A 22,773-nucleotide genomic window follows, 5' to 3' on the forward strand; every position below is an offset into this window, starting at 1 on the left:
TTATAAATAAAATTGATCTTTTTGAGTGTTATTTCCAGTTTCATTTTTGAAGCAACTTATTTCTTTCTGAGCCATCAGCTGTAGTGGATTACATTAAACATAACCACTAAGCATTCTCAGTGAACTTTATCTTTCTGTTTTTCCTACAAATATATTTCCTCTAGGATTTCATTAAATAATGTCATTCTTATCATCTTGACAGATTCTAGTAACAGACTGCAACATAGTGAATCTAACAGCAAATAAAAATAAAATAGATAAATGATAGCATTCAGTATTCCTTTCAAGCATGGTATTTTGACAATGGCGTGAAGGACATTTTGGGCCACATAATTCTGTCTCATACGTTGTTGGATATTCTGTAGTATCCCTGACCTCTTCCCACTAGATACCAGTGGCACACTTGGTTTGTTTCCAGACAGTGCTGTATTTCCTATGGGTGATGAAGTCACCCCTGTTTGAGAGTCACTGTTTAGAGTATATATTTTATTCTGTAATATATATTAACTCATTTGAGATGCCTATTTGGAGAGGCATGTCTTCCAAGGATTTTAGAAAATAATTTAAAATTGTCTTCAAATATTTGAACATGTTATTTGGACTAGTTATTTTGGGGCTACTATTCCAGAACACACTGGACTAGAATTGTTTTCTGTTAAAGTACCCCTTATTAAAACTTTTGATCATATATATAATATTAAAAATAGTATTATCCTCATTGCTATTATATTATGCCATTCATAGAGAATGAATGATGAGGCCAGTGATGGGGGTATGTTATTTTAATAATATATTCTATTTGGAGATTGAGACTTTGGATGAGAAAGGGGAATTCAGGAATTTAATCAAGTACTGAATAAAGAACCAGAGTCAGAGAACAGAATTTCACTTTCTGAACCATCACTTAATATAGTTGTTTCTTACCCCTGACCTAAAGCTCATGCATTATTCCTTCTGTTATCTTCCTGTCTTCCCTCACCCCTACTCCTAGCCCAAATTAATTGTTTCCTAAGTGTTCCCCCTTTTCTTCCTCAATTTTGTTTATCTAAGCACTTACAATCTATATTTTAATTTTTTCTTCCTTCTAAGTTGTGGGATAATGGAGTGCTGGGTTGAAAAGTGGAGGATTAGAAGGGCGTTATAGTGGTACCACTGACTACCTCAAGAAGTTATTTGATCTAGTCATTGTCTTCAACCAGAACGGAAACTATCAATATCTTGTTTCTTAGTGGCTTGTAGAGACTCTCCAAGTACCCATGGTAACATTTTTTTAGTATCTAAAGCCATTAAGCAAAATTTTATTTCTTTTGTTCCCCCTTGTCTTAAGGCAATTTGGGGTTAGTTTTTTATTGCATTAGAGTATTAGGTGAAGTTGAGTCTCTTAAAGAAAATTCCTTGTATTCCTGGTAAGAATTGCTCCTTCACCTTTCAGCTTCATTCTCATATACATTAAAATGCTTTCATTCAGATTCTTTAATCACAGATAATTTTATGAAATATCCATTGAATTTCCTCTGATTTTTTAATATTCTTTTCAGAATAAGGATGCATGGTTCCACTAAACTCTTACTTATCTGGTTTGTGGCAGAGAATGAGACCTATAGAAGAAAATTTAAACTTAAATGAACAGTGCTGGCAATTTACTTGTTGTGGTTGTTTTTAAATAATGCACTCGTCCTATAAAGTGCTTAGAAAACCTTACTTAAGGGATCAACCTGTTCATTTTAAGTAGTGTTGCTTGTCATTGCATTACTCACTAGTCATTTACTACAGTAGCTACTACATTGACAGGTAAATGACCATAGAACTGTCAGCCTGTGTAGCAACACTACTTATAGACTACTTCTAGAATCTTGCAGTTTAGAGCTGTAGAGCAGCCAAGATCCCTTTATAAGGAACATTTAAATAGACTTATGTTCTCATTAGCATAAACACCACTAGTAGTTGAATTGGAATATCAATTTTAAAATTCTGAATTGCTAAAAAACTGATACTTTACTAGTAAATCAAGAAAAAAATTAAAATATAACCTGTAAGGGCCAGTTGGTTAGTTATGTTAACAACATATGAAATATGTAGGTTGCATTTGTGCATTTTTGTACAAATAAATACAGTAAACTTCTTAGTACGTTTTGACTTTGGTGATGTTGGTTTGGTGTAGGTTAAATTGTAAAATTTAAGGTTGGAAATGAAATCTGAAAGCTGCTGCAAAAATAATGGAATTTAATTTAAAGTATTGCATGTTTACATGAGACAGAAGAATACATTGCATGATCTTACAGCATTTTATAGGTGGTTGACAAGAAATTGTATTTGGAGTTCAACGTTGTAACTGCATAGCGATAACTTTAGTAATTTAAGATAAAGGAATACTTAACACAGTACAGCATAAATTCTGTTTTGTTTAAGGAATTTTTAAAAAGTTTATCTCAAAATCATTTTTTCAGAAATTTGAGCATCTTTGTAACAACAGTTTGGCTGCTCCAGAAACATAGAATAGAGGTTTGTTTTTATTTATTGTAGAAAATTATGAATTTAATGGGGTTTCTTATAACATATTGATAAATCAGACAGAAATTTGGCCAGTCTTATGTTCTGACATCCAAAACTATATTAGGTGAACTCAGTGTAAAGACTCATTGGATCATTTAAATAATAGACTGTGACTTAGGTTTTTTCAGTATTTGTCTTGTGGTTCATAAAGAAAATGGCTAAATAGTAAACCTGAGATAATTGGATTAAATGATTATTTTTAACAAGTCCCAAACATTTGCAAGGAAATAGAAAAATCAGGAATTAATGTTAAGATTTATAGTTACTATATTAATCTTTTCATATATGGCCACTTTATGCAAGTAAGAGAACAGTTAATTTTTTTTTGTTCAATCAGTTCAAGTGTTTTAGATCAAATAAAATATTCTTTTATATATTCTGAAGAATTAATTCAGTACATTCTCTGAGTGTCCCAAGAGGTACAGTGTGGAAAGGATGTTTATGGTAATTTACTTGTAAAGTAAATGTTACCCTTACTCTGCATCCTCAGTTCAGTGCTTTATGTACAGTCATAGGCTATTCTTCAGAACATCCTTAAAAGCACAGTACAGAAAACAAGATGAAAGTTTTAGATTAAGAGACTTTATTCATTTTCTTCCAGACTCTCCCTAATAAAATTTCTTCTGAATTTCCCATATGAATTCTAAACATTTTAAATATCAGGCTTCTAATAACACTTTTTTGTCCATTTATTTATGTTGAAATTCTACTGGTATTGCATTAATCTCATGTTGATAGGAAAGGAAAAAAAGTTGGCTCACATGTTTTTTTATAGCAGGGTGGTCAAATATAATAGTGTTGCTTATTTTTCTTAATGATGAAATAGTAAAATGATTCCAAGGCCTACTTAGAGAAGAGCTTAGACTTCAGACAGTGCTTTATCTACATGAGGGAGTAATCATAATTCTTCAGACATGTAAGTATCAGAAGTCTTTTTAAATAATAGTACTTGGTCTATTTAAATAGTATTAGGTTACTGGCAGCTTTGTAGTGAGAGTTTGAATTTTTGTAGAGTTTATATATTTTAGACAAGAATCTGACATTTAGAAATGTAACATTATTCTTAAATTTTAAAATTGTTTTTATCTGAAGGGGGTCAGGGACATGTAAAATTAATGCCCAGGAAATCTGTTTTTGGAGAAAGATGTGCATGAAAAGTAAAGGCCACATATATGGTGATTTTTAAACTTTACTTTCTCTTAATGAAACATTTTCTTTTGAGGTAATTATGTAGATTCACATGCAGTTGTACAAAATAATACAGAAGGATCCTATGTATCTTCTCAGTTTTCCTTAATGATGACATCTTACAAAATTATAATATAACACCCCAACCAGGATACTGACATTCATACAATACATAGAGCTTGTTCAGATTTCCCCTGCTTTACTGGTATTCATTTGTGTTTGTATGTATTTAATTATATGTAGTTTTATCACATATGTAGATTCATGTACCTACCACCATAGTCAAGATACAGAATAGTTTCATGACTGTAAGAATCCCTTGTGTTACCCTTTTATGTCCACATCTACTTTCCTTCTGCTTCCTCCTCACCATCCACTCTAACCCCAAGTCTTAACCACTGGCATCTACTAATATCTCTATGTCTCCAATTTTGTCATTTCAAGAATGTTATGTAAATAGTCATGTAATATATAACCTTTCTGGGATTGGCTTTTTTCACTCAGAATAATTCTCTGGATGTATACATGTATGTATCAGTGTCTACTGTTTTACACAATGTTTTTGAAATCGTTTGTCTTGTGTATATCAGTAGTTTATTGTTTTTAATTGCTAAATAGTATTCCATTGTATGGATACAGTACAGTTTACTTCTTCATTCTACTATTGATGGACTTCTGTATTGTTTCTATTTTGTGGTTATTGTGTTTAAACCTGCTATAAAATTCTTTTACAAGCCTTTTGTGGACATATATTGTCATTTCTATTGCATACATATTTAGAAGTGGAATTGTTACTATAAGGTAGTTGCATGTTTAACTTTATAAAAAACTACTAGACTTTTTTTCCAAGTAGTTATATGACTTAAACTCTCCCACCAACAATGTGTGTTACAATGAGAATGACATTGTTCCATTCATATCTTTGCCAATATTAGGTGTAGTCATTTTATCTGTTTTACTAAGCTTGAAATGATATCTCATTCTTGTTTTAATTTGTGCTTCTCAGTAACTAATAATAATAATCTTTTCATCCTTTTGGCATTTCAGATACCTTCCTTTGTGAAGTGTCTTAAAAGACTTGAAGGTCGAATAGGAGTGGTGAGAGAGGGCATCCCTGTCTTGTGCCAGTTTTCAAAGGGAATGTTTCCAGTTTTTGCCCATTCAGTATGATATTGGCTGTGGGTTTGTCATAGATAGCTCTTATTATTTTGAGATACGTCCCATCAATACCTAATTTATTGAGAGTTTTTAGCGTGAAGCGTTGTTGAATTTTGTCAAAGGCCTTTTCTGCATCTATTGAGATAATCATGTGGTTTTTGTCTTTGGTTCTGTTTATATGCTGGATTACATTTATTGATTTGCATATATTGAACCAGCCTTGCATCCCAGGGATGAAGCCCACTTGATCATGGTGGATAAGCTTTTTGATGTGCTGCTGGATTCAGTTTGCCAGTATTTTATTGAGGATTTTTGCATCAATGTTCATCAAGGATATTGGTCTAAAATTCTCTTTTTTGGTTGTGTCTCTGCCCTGCTTTGGTATCAGGATGACGCTGGCCTCATAAAATGAGTTAGGGAGGATTCCCTCTTTTTCTGTTGATTGGAATAGTTTCAGAAGGAATGGTACCAGCTCCTTCTTATACCTCGGTAGAATTTGGCTGTGAATCCATCTGGTCCTGGACTCTTTTTGGTTGGTAAGCTATTGATTATTGCCACAATTTCAGAGCCTGTTATTGGTCTATTCAGAGATTCAACTTCTTCCTGGTTTAGTCTTGGGAGGGTGCATGTGTTGAGGAATTTATCCATTTCTTCTAGATTTTCTAGTTTATTTGCGTAGAGGTGTTTGTAGTATTCTCTGATGATAGTTTGTATTTCTTTGGGATCAGTGGTGATATCTCCTTTATCATATTTTATTGCGTCTATTTGATTCTTCTCTCTTTTCTTCTTTATTAGTCTTGCTAGCAGTCTATCGATTTTGTTGATCCTATCAAAAAACCAGCTCCTGGATTCATTAATTTTTTGAAGGGTTTTTTGTGTCTCTATTTCCTTCAGTTCTGCTCTGATTTTAGTTATTTCTTGCCTTCTGCTAGCTTTTGAATGTGTTTGCTCTTGCTTTTCTAGTTCTTTTAATTATGATGTTAGGGTGTCAATTTTAGATCTTTCCTGCTTTCTCTTGTGGGCATTTAGTACTATAAATTTGGCCAGGGCAATTAGGCAGGAGAAGGAAATAAAGGGTATTCAATTAGGAAAAGAGGAAGTCAAATTGTCCCTGTTTGCAGATGACATGATTGGATATCTAGAAAACCCCATTGTCTCAGCCCAAAATCTCCTTAAGCTGATAAGCAACTTCAGCAAAGTTTCAGGATACAAAATCAATGTGCAAAAATCACAAGCATTCTTATACACCAATAACAGACAAACAGAGAGCCAAATCATGAGTGAACTCCCACTCACAATTGCTTCAAAGAGAATAAAATACCTAGGAATACAACTTACAAGGGTCGTGAAGGACCTCTTCAAGGAGAACTACAAACCACTGCTCAATGAAATAAAAGAGGATACAAACAAATGGAAGGACATTCCATGCTCATGGGTAGGAAGAATCAATATCATGAAAATGGCCATACTGCCCAAGGTAATTTATAGATTCAATGCCATCCCCATCAAGCTACCAATGACTTTCTTCACAGAATTGGAAAAAACTACTTTAAAGTTCATATGGCACCAAAAAAGAGCCCGCATCGCCAAGTCAATCCTAAGCCAAAGAACAAAGCAGGAGGCATCACGCTACCTGACTTCAAACTATACTACAAGGCTACAGTAACCAAAATAGCATGGTACTGGTACCAAAACAGAGATATAGATCAGTGGAACAGAGCAGAGCCCTCAGAAATAACGCCGCATATCTACAACTATCTGATCTTTGACAAACCTGAGAAAAACAGGCAATGGGGAAAGGATTCCCTATTTAATAAATGGTGCTGGGAACACTGGCTAGCCATATGTGGGAAGCTGAAACTGGATCCCTTCCTTACACCTTATACAAAAATTAATTCAAGATGGATTAAAGACTTAAACATTAGACCTAAAACCATGAAAACCCTAGAAGAAAACCTAGGCATTACCATTCAGGACATAGGCATGGGCAAGGACTTCATGTCTAAAACACCAAAAGCAATGGCAACAAAAGCCAAAATTGACAAATGGGATCTAATTAAACTAAAGAGCTTCTGCACAGCAAAAGAAACTACCATCAGAGTGCAGGCAACCTACAAAATGGGAAAAAATTTTCGCAACCTACTCATCTGACAAAGGGCTGATATCCAGAATCTACAATGAACTCAAACAAATATACAAGAAAAAATCAAATAACCCCATCAAAAAGTGGGCAAAGGATATGAACAGACACTTCTCAAAAGAAGACATTTATGCAGCTAAAAAACACATGAAAAAATGCTCACTATCACTGGCTATTAGAGAAATGCAAATCAAAACCACAATGAGATACCATCTCACACCAGTTAGAATGGCAATCATTAAAAAGTCAGGAAACAACAGGTGCTGGAGAGGATGTGGAGAAATAGGAACACTTTTACACTGTTGGTGGGACTGTAAACTAGTTCAACCATTGTGGAAGTCAGTGTGGCGATTTCTCAGGGATCTAGAACTAGAAATACCATTTGACCCAGCCATCCCATTACTGGGTATATACCCAAAGGATTATAAATCATGCTGCTATAAAGACACATGCACACGTATGTTTATTGTGGCATTATTCACAATAGCAAAGACTTGGAACCAACCGAAATGTCCAACAGTGATAGACTGCATTAAGAAAATGTGGCACATATACACCATGGAATACTATGCAGCCATAAAAAATGATGATTTCATGTCCTTTGTAGGGACATGGATGAAATTGGAAATCATCATTCTCAGTGAAGTATTGCAAGAACAAAAAACCAAACACCGCATATTCTCACTCATAGGTGGGAATTGAACAATGAGAACACATGGACATAGGAAGGGGAACATCACACTCTGGGGACTGTTGTGGGGTGGGGGGAGGGGGGAGGGATAGCTTTAGGAGATATACCTAATACTAAATGACGAGTTAATGGGTGCAGCACACCAGCATGGCACATGTATACGTATGTAACTAACCTGCACGTTGTGCACATGTACTCTAAAACTTAAAGTATAATAAAAAAGATTCCTAAGGGGAAAAAAAAAGACTTGACAGTCTTTTGCCCATTTTATGTTAATGGTTTGTCTTTAATTGAATTGTAAGAGTTCCTTTTATATTCTGAATACAGGTCAGCTATATGTGTGGATAATATATTTTCTTAGTCTTTTCTTTGTTTTTTCTTTTTCATAACAATGTTTTACAAAGAATAAAATTTTAATACCTTGGTAAATTCACATTTATCAATTTTTTAGTGATTAGTGCTTTTATGATTAGTGCTTTTTTGGAATTCTCTATGAAATCCAGGATATCCTTCTATATTTTCCTCTAAAAGGCTTATAGTTTTGCTTTTAATTCTGTGATTCAAAAAATCAAGTTTTATAAATAGCTGTGAGGTAAAGATCAAGTTTTTGGATTTTTTTTCTCATTTATCCAGTTATTAAAGCATCATGTGTTGAAAAGACTTTCCCCATTCAGTGCCCTGGCATGTTTGTTGAAAATCAATAGACAACATATGCATGATTTTATTTCTGGAATTCTATTCTGGTTTTTTAATCTGTTTGTCCATGGTCATGCCAGTTACCATGGTCTTGTTTGCTGGGGCTATATACCAAATCTTCGAATCAGGTAATACGAGTCCTCTAATTTTGCTATTTAAAAAGATTATATAAAGTACTATATGTTTTTTGTTTTCTTTCTATATTTTATTATCAACTGGTCAGTTTCTATTAAAAACACCTGTTAGAATTTTGATTGGGATTTCATTGAATTTGTAGATAATCTTGAAGAACAAAATGGACATTTTGACAATATTGAGTCTTTAATCCTTGAACGTAGTGTATCTCATCATTTTTTTGGGTCTTTTTCTCATGAGGCTTTTGTACTTATTTCTTGCATACTACATTCCATTTTATTCTTTATATAATCTGTTAGGGTACCCACAGAATATTTTTCTGTAAGGATATATTTATATTTCAAAATTTATATAATTATACTTACTGAGAAAATAAGATGTGACTTCTAAGAATTGACAGTTTTGACGGTATGTGATTCACATGTTAAAGCCTCTTCTGAGCACATTATATTTAATTTTAGCTTTTATTTTGCCTAACATATAAAAATGCATTCAATGTTATAGTTAATGAAAACAATGTCAGATTATTTTGTTACCTTATGTTGCTTATACATGGAAGCATTATTTTGAAATTCAGTGCCTCTCAATCGTTTATATGTTGCAGAATTTTGTTTTGAAGCTTAGACATTCTTATAATTTTTATTAATTAACAGTGGTTGTTACCATGATAAAATTTTAGTATCTTTGATTAATAATGAGTTCCATTACATACAGGAAGACATGTATTCTCCTACTCTATCTGTGGTAGATCAGTGATTATTTCTTTTTTATTATGAGGTATGTCAGACATACAAATAGAGAATAATATAATGAGTATCACAGATCAAAAAGAAAGTCAATTTTTAAATTTCCTCATGATGATCTTTCTCCTGTTTCACCATATCAGAGTTGGACACTATTCTAAAGTTAGAGATTATTATTCCTGTGCCTGTAAATACTTTTAGTATATATATATATGCACATATATATGTATCATTTTAAAAATATTTAAGTTTCATATTGTTTTGCATGTTTTGATTTGTTTGCTATTTGTATTCTTTTGAACATTTATTTAATATTAAGTTTGGAAGAGTTTTTGTATTAGGTCGTTCTTGCATTGCTATAAAGAAATACCTGAGACTGGGTAACTTATAAAGAATAGAGGTTTGATTGGCTCACAGTAGGCTGTACAGGAACATGATGCTGGCATCTGGTTGACTTCTAGGGAGGCCTCAGGAAGCTTAAAATCATGGGGGAAGGTGGAGGTGGAGTAGGAGAAAGAGAGAATGGAGGGGGAGTGCTACACACTTTTAAATGACCAGATCTCATGAGAACTCACTCATTATCATGAGGACAGTACACAGGGAGATGGCACTAATCCATTCATGAGAAATCCATCCCATGATCCAGTCACCTCCCACCAGGCCCCACCTCCAACACTGGAGATTACAGTTTGACATGAGATTTGATGGAGACACAGATCCAAACCACGTCAGTTTTTTTTTTTCCAGTTTTTTTCAAACAAGACAGGCTTTATTTAGGTCACTAAAAGTAATGTTTTACAGAAAGGGAACCATAACATTGCACAACAAAGTATGCTGTAAAATCTCAAACAAGAAAGGCAGTGCTTTCTTTAGGTCACCAAAAATCATATTTCACTGTTAGAAGCAAATGTATAGCTGCATTTTTTCCCCCAATTCTCTCTATAATACTTTGAGACTACTTTGCGGTTTCCAAATATAAACTAAAATTTATTGGACAGAGTTGCTCAGTCTCATCAATAGAATAAAAATAGCTTGCAAAAAATTTTTGTTTAATGCCAACAAATAACAAAACAATGTGGTTTCTGCTTACTAACTCCAACATCTAGTGAAATGGCCTAACCTATGTATACTTTCATGAACATTTCACTGTGAACACAGTTGCCCTTTTTTTCTGCCATCACAGATAGCCTCCTTAGTAGCAAGTATCTTGTCAGAGCACTTTCGGACACCCAGGAAGTAATTCCTAACAGAATAACTATAGTTATGTGGGCAACTGAAACAACAGGGCCCACCTCTGCCAGAGTCCCCACGTGGTGTTGCTTTTGTGCTCTGGGTAAATAAGACCCAGCACCTTGTTAGTTGGAACAGTTGGAACCCAGAGTGCAAAGCTAGATGGAGGAGTTGTTGTTACAGACCCTTTAATAAATTGCCGGGGGTTTCTAGGTGCTATAATATGCCTCATAGGCAGCAACATAAGCCAACTCTGGGAAGAAATCATCATGGTATATATTCTGCTAAAAACTTCAGAAAAGATCAAAGTGTTTCAATAAAGCCTTCAGATTCTTCTCAGACTAGGACATGTTTCCAAGGATTTCTGGAAGTTTTACCAAAAGTCACAGCAAATGTTGTGCCCCATAAATGTGAAGGGGGTGGAGGTGTCTGGTCACCTGGGTGGTAATTATCAGGCACAAGCTTCCACGAGAGGACCTCATTTATTTAATTAGTTCTTTTCCCTTCAAAGCCAGTAAATGCAGCACTTTCTTCCTTGCTAAGAGGCTGAGGAATAGTTGAAGATGATGCACAGGTGTTTTGTTCTCCAGGTTCAGGAGCAGCCTGGGGCGTGCTAGTAGATGTGGCCTGCTGCCGGCACTTGGACGAAGTGACGCCTGCTCTCAGCCAGCCTGTTGCAGTTGGTGGTGTGGCACGCGGACCGCCTCAGAGCCTGCACTGCTTCCGGCTTGGCTTTGTGCCTTTTGTGGGTGGCTGGTTCAGCTGTGGTTGTCTGACTCTCTGTGGACCGTGGTGTGGATGGATTCAACAAAGGTGGGCTGGGAGAGAGCTCCCCCTGGCTCATTTTATTGTCTGTGGTGCTTTCCGTAATTGAAAGAAAACACTTAGCTGAAGTCACCTTTTTATACTGAGCTTATTCCCATGGATAGATTATAACTGATGCGGTAGTGTAATCAAAGGTTATTCTTAACCCATCCACCATCTCCTTACAAAGGTCAGCATTCTTTTCTGCTGGGAATTATTATAATGCACCTTCATGTTGGTGTGCCGCATAGTGTGGTGGTGGCAAGGCCTCTCACTGGCTGAAAAAGCTGTGTTGATAGCAAAATGCTTCTCGTAGGACACCAAAATCATTATGATGTTGGTCTGTCATGGAAGTCTCATTAACTGTTTCCTTCTGTTAATGTAGTAACGATCACCCTCAAGCTGCTTGTTCAGAACTTCGGGGATTTCTATAGTTACTATTCTTTCTTCCATTTCCCTTTCTGTTTACAGCTCCAGTTCTTGCACTTAAGTCTCTTCTTCAATAACACTTCCTTCACTTATTTTTCATCCTTGTCTTCACTACTGTTGGAGAACTGCTTATTGAATTTTCAGCATTTTCATCTTTGTCTTCAACTGGGGGGCTTTTTTAGACAGATTTGATGCCAGACAGCCTGCAGCACTTCCTTCTTCCTGTGCTTCTCAGGTGAGCTGCAGTTTTTCTTGCCAATTCATGCTGTCATCCTTGATTTGCACCTGTATTACAGTGTACGTGATCTTTGGCTGCCCATCTATCACAGCTTCCGTTCCAACTATTAAAATGTATTAGATATTCTGGGATCTTTCTGCCTTTTTTGTCTTTCCCACCAATAACATCAGCAATCTGGGTCAAACCCCCAGGCGTCCCACCAGAGCCCACGTGGCACTGGGCTGCACAGGAGGAAAGAAGATTTAACGCAAAATAGAGACCATAGTCAAGAGGCCTCCTCCACTAGCTGCAAGGCCAAACCGCAGCCTGGCCTGGACAGCGCAGACACAAGGCTCCCGACTGGGGCTGGGAGAGTTTTCCATTTTGAGTTCTATAATTCTTAATTTAGGCACTTAATTGCTATGTAGTAATTCCAGTTTTATGAATACAATGTACTGCAATTATTTTTATTGCTGATGATTTATTTTTAGAATTTGGTAAAACAATTTTAGATTGTATACTCTTTATTATTTAAAAAATTACTATTTTTAATTGACAAATCATAATTGTATACATATATGGGGCACAGCGTGATGTCTTGATATTTGTATACAATGTGGCATGATTAAATCAAGACAATTAACATATCTGTCATGTCGTTTACCTATCCTTTTTCATGGTGAGACATTTGAAATTTACTCTCTGCATTATTTTGAAATACATACTACATTATTAATTGACTTCAGTCACTTTATTGTACAATAGATCTCAACACTTATGCCTCCTCTCTGTCTGAAGCTTTGTACTCTTTGTTCAAGAATTTCCATTCCCTCTCTTCACATCTTTCTAGCCTCTGGTAACCATCATTCTGTGCTACTTCTACAAGTTCAACTTTTTTAGATTTCACATACATGTGAGATCATATGGTGTATCTTTCTGTGCCTCGCTTATTTCACTTAGTATAATGTCCTCCAGGTTCATCTATGTTGTTGCAAAATGACAAACTTTTATTTACTTTTTAAGGCTGAATAGTAGTCTATTGTGTATATATACTGCATTAAAAAAATCAGTTTATCCGTTGATAGCCAGTTAGGCTGATACCATATCTTGTCTATTGTGAATAGTGCTGCTGTGAACATGGCAGTGCAGATATCCCTTTGATATATTTATTTCAGTTCCTTTGGTTATATACCCAGAAGTGGGATTACTGAGCCATATGGTAATCTTATTTTTAGTTTTTTGAGGAACCTCCATACCGTTTTCCATAATGGCTGTATTAATTTACATCTCTAGCAACTATGTACAAGATTTCCCTTTTCTCTGAATCCTCACTAATACCTGTCATCTTTCATCTTTTTGATAAAAGCCTTTCTAATGGGTATTAGGTGACTTCTCATTGTGGTTTTAGTTTGCATTTCCCTATTGATTAGTGATGCTGAGCATTTTTTTCATGTACCTGTTTGCCTTTTGTAGGTCTTCTTTTGAGAGACACAAATGGCAAATGTTCAGGTTTATTGCCCATTTTTCTTTCTTTTTTTTTTTTGAGACGGGAGTCTCGCTCTGTCGCCAGGCTGGAGTGCAGTGGCACAATCTCGGCTCACTGCAACCTCCGCCTCCCAGGTTCAAGTGATTTTCCTGCCTCAGCCTCCTGAGTAGCTGGCACTACAGGCACGCACCACCATGCCCAGCTAATTTTTGTATTTTTAGTAGAGACAGGGTTTCACCATGTTGGCCAGGATGGTCTCAATCTCTTGACCTCATGATCCACCCACCTCGGCCTCCCAAAGTGCTAGGATTACAGGTGAGCCACTGCTCCCGGCTGATTGCCCATTTTTCAATTAGGTTGTTTTCTTGTTATTGGGTTGAGTTTTTTATATATTACCCCTTATCAGATATATGCTTTGCAAATATTTTTTTCCATTTTGTGGGTTTGCTTCACTTTGTTAATTGCTTCCTTTGCTGTGCTTTTTAGTTCGATGCCATGCATTTGTCTATTTTTGTGGTTATTATTGCCTGTGCTTTAAGTTGCAGAATGCAAAATCAACGTACAAAATTAGTAGCATTTCTGTACACTAATAACAAACTATCCGAAAAGGAAATTAAGAAAGCAATTCAATTTACAATAGCAACAACAACAGCAACAACAACAAAAGTAGGTATAAATTAAACCCAGGCAATGAAATGTTTTTTCAATCATTTAAAATTGTAAAACCATTCTGAAGACTATAAAACACTGATGAAAGAAATGGAAGAAAACATAGGTTAATATAAAGATATCCTGTATTTATGGATTGAAAGAATCAATATTATGAAAACATGTGTACTATCCAAAACGATTTACAGATTAGTGCAATCCCTATCAGAAGTCCAGTGTTGTTTTTCACAGAAATAGAAAAAACAATTCTTACAAACCCACAAAAGACCTCAAATAGCCAAAACGGTCTTGACCAAAAAGAACAAAATGACGATATCCAACTCTCTGATTTCAAAACATATAAAGCTATTGTTATCAAAACAGGATGATACTGGTATAAAAACAAATACATTGATCAATGGAACAAGTTAGAAGGCCTGGAAACAAACCCACTCATTTATAGTCAATTGATTTTCAGCAGAGATGGCAAAAATGCATAATGAGGAAAGGATAGTCTCTTCATTAAATGTTGGAAAAACTGGCTGTGCACATGCACAAAAATGGAATTGGATCCTTATCTCAAACCATATACAAAAATCAAGTCAAAAATGGATTAAAGACATATAAAACCTGAAACTGTAGAACTACTAGGAGAAAACATAGGGGAAAGCTCCTCAATATTAGTCTAGACAAAGTATATTGTTTCCTTATTGATGTGTTTTCGAATTTCTCTTGGTCTATACTTAGGTTGAAATTGCTGAGTTATAGGGTAGGTATGTCTTTTACTTTATTGGATATTGCCAAATTACTCTAAAGTAGCAGTACCACATTATATTTCCTTTAGAAGAGCAAGAGACTTCTTGTTACTTCATATTATGTCTTCACCCATATTTGTATTGTGAGACTTATATGGATTTTTGCTGATCTGAATGCTAAGTCATTGCAGGTTTATTTTGCCCTTCCCTGGTTATTAGTGAATTTGAACTTTTTTTTCAGGTTACTCAGATGTTCCTCTTTTTTTTTCCAGTTAGTTTTTTTCTCCTCATTGGTTTGTACAATTTTTTATATTGCAGATTCTAATTCTTGGCAATTATATGTGTGGCTTGCTTTCCAATTTTTTATATAATGAGTTTTGATGCATGGGAAATTTCAGTATTAAAGTAGTCAGATTTATCTGTCTTTTCTTTTACGGTTTGTGTTTTGTGTGGCTTGTTGAAGAAATCCTTTTCTACCTTGAAATTTTAAAGATATTCTGCATGTTTTAAAAAATATTTTCAAGTTTTCCAAGTTTTCCTCTTTTCATTTAGGAATTGAGTCTTGCCCACCTCATTCTTTGGTGTTAGTTAGGGATCCATTTTTTTCCTTGTATGGATAGCTAGTTCTCCTTGTACAATTTCTTGAATAGTTTATCTTTTCTCCTTAACCTACAAAGCCATCATTGCTATAGTATGCAATGCTAGGTATGCAATACTATAGTATGCTAGGTATGCATTGCTCTGTTTCTGAGCTCTTTAGTCTGCTTCCTTTTCTTTTTCCTTATTTTTATACCGATGTCTTAATTACTGAAGTGTTATAGTTCTTGGTGTCTTCTAGAGCAAATCTGCCCACCTTAACCTTCTTTTTCAAAATCAGGGGCTGGCAAACTATTTCTATAAGGACCACATAGTAACTATTTTAGGCTTTGTAGGCCATACAGCCTTTATTGCAACTGCTGAATTCTGTCATTGTAGTGCAACACCAACCATGGGCTATATAAAGAAATGAGTTTGGTGGTATTTTGTGTAACTTTCACATATACACATTATTATATATTTTTTCTTTTTTTCAATTATTTAAAATTGTAAAACCATTGTTTGTAAGCCATATAAAACAGTGAGTAGAACTTTGACTTTGACTTAAAATTGTCTGTGCTATTTTTTTATGCCCCTTTTCTTATATACACTTTTTGTGAAGTTAAGCTTCTTATTTTCCCTACATGAGCAAAAGGTTATTTAAAATTCTTCAGTCACCAGTGAAATAATGAGGCAGGAGAAAAAGTTCTTTAGGTGGTAGTCTTGTCATCAAAAATAAATACAGTTGCATGGAGCTGCTCAAGATCTGAATCAAACTGAAAACCGGAAGGCAAGGGGCTGAAAATTAAGAACCCCTCCAACCATGAGTTATTCTTCAGGTCAAGGGAGGCGAGGGCAGGGAGAAGTGTCTAGCCATACCATCTTAGAGCAGAAGGCCATAGCTGGATCAGATCCAATTCTCATGACACACACAAGGAACTACACTTGTGGCACCTGAGCTGGATTCAGATAGCCGAGTGGGCAGGCAGGTGGGCAGGCAGAGCAGTGGTTGGATGAGCTTAGAGCTCAGTACTATAGCTCCATCATTCTGTTCAGAGCACTGCCAACATGGAACCATTGAATCAGGGTCTTGTAGAAGTTCGTGGTTCAGGAGGATGGTTTCCTGAATCCTCTTGGAGTTCTTGATGATACATTTGAGGGGCTTGACAGGGCAAAGCCTTTCCAGCCTTGGATGATGAGATTACACACAGGGTAGATCTTATAGTTTGTCATGTCAGTAAAGGTAAGGGACAGCAGGTTGGCTTCTTGAAGCTAGTTTCCTGGATCCTGGTAAAGCTCTTGATGATGATGCCCTGTCTCCCAAGGTGGCAGGGTTCTAGTGCTATATGCTCCCAGCTTGCCATGGCTCTCATCTGTGATAACCATCCATCTGATGGCATGTTTCTTACAGTAGTGGGCCTTCTCCTGGTGACAACATTACCTAAGGAGTTGGCATTTATTGTTTTCAGTGTTTATGGCACCAATAAGCAGGTTATTGGAGATGTTGTACTGGTGCCTCAATAACTTGAACCATATGCCAATATTCAAAATGTAGTGAGTGGTATGCTTCCTTTTCACTTTTGTAAGGATATGTGAATCTGTATGTCATCCAGGTCTTTGCCGTCCCACTTGTCAAAAGGCTCCAGGAGCTGTAGGCACTTGTTGGGTGTGCTCATATCCACCCTCTGCCTACTGATATCCTTGTGGTAGGGGTGCTGGTAGTTGTCCTTCCTGGAGTCAACTCTGCTTAGGGAAGCTCATCTGCATCTGGAGCCTCCAATTTGTACTTCTTCCCATACATGGTTGTCAGGAAGTAAATCTCTTGGTTGAAGTTGATGGTGACAGAAATGGCCAGGGCTTGAGGATCTCTAGGGACATGATGAAGGCTTGGGCCTCAGGTTTGCTTTATTGTGGCCTGTCAAGTTCCTCTTGTAGGAGGTGAAGATTGCATTTTTCTCCATCTTTATTATGTCCTACCTGTTCCACTGGCCAATGCAGGGGCCACAGACAGTGGCCAGGACAATGCCTGCCATATCCTATGGGATCTGTGAATAACTCTTATGCTCAATATTAGTGTAGATCTGCTTAGATCCCAGTGCTGTGGTGAACTGTGACTTGCACTTGAGCCCATGAGCTAGCACTTGCTTGGCCATAGCTGTTGAGCACCTGATGTCCTCATAGCTTGAGTTGGTACAGCTGTTGATCAGACCCACTTTGATGTCCAAAGGCCATCCCTCCTTCTCCACCACAGTACCTACTTCTTCCACAGTGTGGGCTAGGTCGGGGTAAAGGGCTTATTTACATGGGGCTTCAGCTTGTTGAGGTTAATTTTTACCTGTCATTTATAATGGCAATCAGGGTCAGGTACCAAGTGATCCTTGCTTTTATCTTGGATTGGCATTGTCTCCTTAGCCTGTCTTACCCAGTTATTGCTTTATTCTGTGGTTCTAAGAGAACACTGAGGGCCCCAATTTCTACACCCGTGTTCAGATTATCATCAGGCCAATGTATGAGATGGGCTGTATGCTAGGCTGCTGGTACTCCACAGTACGCGTGTGCCACCTTCAGGATCACATCTGTGGATCAGATCTAGCTTGAGATTGTGCCTGTCAGCTTCACACCATTCATCTTGTGGCACTTCAACTCCTAAATAATTTCAATCCTGCCGTCCACTGCATCAGCCTCCCCAGCTCCAGTGTATATGCTCTGCAAGCCACCACTATTGAGGTGTGGGAGTAGTGGAATAAGAAGTATCCTGGGGTATATGTAGCTTTCAAGAATGATCTGGTGATTGATTCTAGGTCCATCTTCTAAAAGCCCACACTGTAGTTCACATCTGCAGTTGCTAGGAAATTATACTTTCTGATTTATGTCCTTGGCCTGGCACAGACCTTTCTTTTCCCTGAGCTGAGCCTTGTCTGGTGATCACAGTGGATGGTGGATGATATGGCCATTTGGCCACCTCTCTGCTTATGAACTGCACTGTGGCCATACGGTCCATAGTATCCTGAATGCCTATGCAGGTACATCTTACTCTGTTCAGTTGCCTGGGGTCATCTAGGTATCCATACATGATCTCCAAGAGGATCAGAGCCTGGTTCAATCATTTGTTAACACTGTTAATTTTCTTTTCTAGGAGGTCATAGTGGATATACTTGTTGACTCCAGTTAGCTCATGGTCACCTTGGCCTTTTGGCACAGGACTGATGCCACATGATATTTCTGCACACTGGAGGGCTTTCTGCAACAGGGTTACTAATAGAGTATGCCTGCCATAAGAGTTCTCTATTTCGTACAAAAATCAATTTTATGGCCTATGTTTTTAAGTTGCTAACAAAATAAACTCGCTTTCTAGCCCATATTTAGCACATTGCATTTGTGATTATAGATGAAATCAAGATTGTTAAATAAAGCAGTCATGAAAATAAACTTTTCAGATGACATGCACAAGTTATTTGTTTTACCTCTGCAGTGCTAAACATCATGGACATAAATTAGATGATGTTAGTTTCCCTGTGGAACCATTTAAAACAACTATCTATTCTAAAAGTCAAATATGGTGATTTTGATCAGAGGATTAGTGTTGACATTAACATTTTAAAGTTTGCTTTAAATGATATAAGATTGGTCATATCATTTTATCTTCATGGAATAATAAAGTACAATCATTACTTATAAGGAGGAACTACCTAACAAATGCCTTTATTTTTCAGTAATTTATAGTGTTTTGTTCTTAAGTATAAATCACTTGTTTCCTCCCATAATTTTAATGATACAATGTTAATATATAGTTAAAATAATTTATTTTTTTTTAAACGCACATGAAATTGAATTGGAGGAGTTTTTTTGTAGCATGAAAACATGCTGCCAATTGCCCACTTTGAATATTATTCTGAGAAAATTTATAACACTTCAAGTATGTCAGTTTTTCGTACTTGAAATGGATTACTTCATGACTCACTAAAAGAATAGAAATATATTTTTAAAGGATATGAGATATTTTTTATATTTGAAAATAGCATGCTTTTTCTTTCTTTTACTACTCAGACTAATAGTTTCTTATTGGAGGTACAACTTAAGATCCCCCACAAATGTACCAAAAACTAAATCTAGAATCCATAATGGAGAAAATCACATTTAGCACAGTATGTATTTTATGATTAGACTTGCCAGGTAAAAATACATGATGCCTGGTTAAATTTGAGTTTTAGATAAACAACAAATAATGTTTGGGACACGCTTTTATTGTTAATCTGAAATTTGAATGTAGCTGATCATCTTGTATTTTTATTTGCTAAATCTGGCAACCCTAATTATGATTCAGTGTTTAAAAATATATAATTATAGATACATACTTTTCTATAATCGTTGAAAAAAAGTCTTCGAGAATATGCAGCAGAATATTAATGGTGGCTGTTTCTGGTGGTTAGAGGGGAGGGAGGAAGATTTTAAATACTTTGTATTCTCTACATGGTGTTAATTTATTTCAGTATATACGTATTTTTTATACTTAAGTCACTTGTTTTCGGTGGAGTGGCAAAGATACAGTGGATGGCAAAAATATATAGAAATATCTGATACTTAACCATCATAGAGCATATGAGTGGGAAGGACAAGAAATCACACATATAAAATTGCGATTGCAGTAAACATCACAGAAGAGAGATACATCAGTGTTATGAGATTATACAGTCAGAGGTTCTGTTGGTTTGGAAGATCACAGAAAACTTTCTTCAATAAGTGAAGTTTGAGATTAGATATGAAGGAATTCGTGTAGGCATTAACTTGGTCAAGATGATGGCTTTTCAAACAGAAGGAAGGGGGAGAAATAATTTGGTGAGTAGGAGGAAGTAAAGGAGGGGAGAGAGCTCCAGAGAAAGTAGTGCAAGATAATGCTGTATTGAAACAGTGGCCACAATCTGTGGAGACTTGTGTTCCGTGTAAGGTTTCAGGTTTTCATCTTTAAAGCAATGGTAAGCCATTGAAAGGGGCAATACTGGTATTAACAGGATCAGAATGTGTTTTGCAAAGATCATTTTGGTTGCAGTGTGGAGAACTGGTATGATGAGTAAATGTATGCATGAGAGTGAGTGTTGCTTGACCAGTAAAGAGAATATTGTAGCAGTTCTTATGAGAGAGAAATAGGAGTTTGATCTTAGTAGGGAGGTTTGATGATAATTTAGGAGGTAAAATTTTCAGGATTTAGTGATGCTGTTGATATGTGGCAGTCACCAAGTGAGAAGTATTAAAGTTAACATGGGTTTCTGATTTGCACAAAGATGCAATGAAAAATAATATAGCCAATAAAAAATTTAAAATAATTACATAGATAAATAGGTTAGTAACTAAAATAAATCACTTGGATAGGATTTGTAAAGTGAAACTGTGTGATGGCAGGAGGTAAATGAATCAGGAGATTGTAATATGAATATGCAATATGTAATTATAATATGTATATATGATATGCAATATGAATTATATATGATATGAATTATATGTATATGTAATATGTAAAATGAATTATAATATGTAGTATGAATCAGGAGATTGTAATATGTAATATTTTGAGTTACCTTGAAATTAATTTTAGTTATTTAGTACTGTTCATATTCAAATAGATATCATTTTAAATTATAAAATTATTTCAGTATTTTTAGAATAAAAGAAACACAGTAATGTTAAACAAAAAATAAGAAGTGCAGATTTTCTTCTTAACTTTTCCCAGGGAGACTTCCCCTACCTTTTATAATTTATTTTATTGGAGAAATAGATTTTTGAATTGAAAATGCTATTCTGAAATAAGGCCATTTGCCAACAAATCAGTACCTAAATGTATCTTTTCTCTTAATTATGTTTATTTTACAGCGTTTGTTGCCTTATGTCAGGTTTCTCTGTCTCTAGTTAATCAATCCCTTTCATGTATCTATCTTTTCCTACACAGATTCGGATTAGATAATTCCTATGCTTCAAAACCTTTTATGGTTCTGAAAAGGAAAGTTTAAACTTAAAGTTAACTCCAACTGTCACCTTCTTGACCAGTTTATATTATGTTCATTTCTTTTCTCCTTCCTCGAGAGAGAGAGAGTGTGTGTGTGTGTGTGTGTGTATGTGTGTGTGTTTATTTTCATTTCTTGGTATCTTCGAATGTGTTCACCTTTCTTTCTGGAATCCCTTTTTAGTCTGGAAAATACTGGCTGAGCTTTCTTGACACAGATCAAACATTACCTCTCTCAAAATGTGGTCACCACCTGGGAGACTTAGGAATTTTTGCATAGTGTTTCATTTATACTTATTCTATTATTTTATTATATAATAAATTACTAGTATCAGATGTAGTATAAATAACAAATATACATCTTACTTATACTACATGATATCATGTGTACTTGTTTAACTATTTCCATTAAATGTGAGTTTTAAGGAAAGCTGACATATGATAGTTGTTCAGTAAACCTTTGTTATGAGTTCTGTTATGATGGAGATGTTTTGCTGTTGTCTGTGGATGGTAGATAAATGGACGAATAAATTATCAAATATCTTAATATCCAGAAGGGAAAAGAGACATATATGTTATTAATAAATCAGTATGGTAGTATTATGAGGGATGAAAGTACTCTTGGGAGTCTGGAAGAGAGAATTCTCAGTTCATCTTCATAAAGGTGCTTGGCTGATGTTAACCTCCTTTAGAATAAAGCTGTAACTGCTTAGGCTTGTGTTATATTAAATGGATCATTTTTCTTGCCCTTCTCCTGTGGAATCATAGCATTCCAACATTTATAGAGGAAATAGAGTGGAAGCTACCGAAATGGGTCCACCTTCATAATTTAAAACTTCTAATTTCAAAGTTATACCAGTAATAGGCAGTCCTCCCCTTGAGTGATTTTGTTTCCAATAATTTCTAATGTATAGAGCCCTATTAACTCCTATTACTGGTAGCAGGCAGGCATTACACAAGTGAAATGACCTCATCCAGTTTCTTTTCTGAAGAGTTCCATCACTTTGTTCCTAGTCTGTTTTTTTCTGCAGCCATCTTACACAGCATGGTGATCTCTTATGTCATAAATAGTCCCATAGAGATTATTACAAGAAATGAGGGGTAATAAGAATAAAGTTGAGTTTTAAAAGATGAAAGAAAAATGTATATGACCAGGAAAACTTGAGCTTTGACTAACAAGTAAAAGAAAATACCTGGCTGGGTGCGGTGGCTCACGCCTGTAATCCCAGCACTGAGGTGGGCAGATCGCTTGAGGTCAGGAGTTCGAGACCAGCCTGGCCAACATGGTGAAACCCTGTCTCTATTAAAAGTACAAAAATTAGCCGGACA

The 22,773-nt window shown here is 35.8% G+C and overlaps 1 protein-coding gene and 1 pseudogene across 18 annotated transcripts in view; one reads left to right on the plus strand and one right to left on the minus strand.

Annotated features, from left to right (window-relative positions):
* VPS13B (vacuolar protein sorting 13 homolog B) overlaps positions 1–22,773 on the plus strand; it is an 861,798-nt gene that overhangs the window by 312,308 nt on the left and 526,717 nt on the right. The window lies entirely within an intron of this gene.
* LOC129135806 (male-specific lethal 3 homolog) lies at positions 10,723–11,791 on the minus strand (annotated as a pseudogene).

This window comes from Pan troglodytes, chromosome 7 (assembly GCF_028858775.2).
Source record: "Pan troglodytes isolate AG18354 chromosome 7, NHGRI_mPanTro3-v2.0_pri, whole genome shotgun sequence".
Lineage (NCBI taxonomy): Eukaryota > Metazoa > Chordata > Mammalia > Primates > Hominidae > Pan > Pan troglodytes.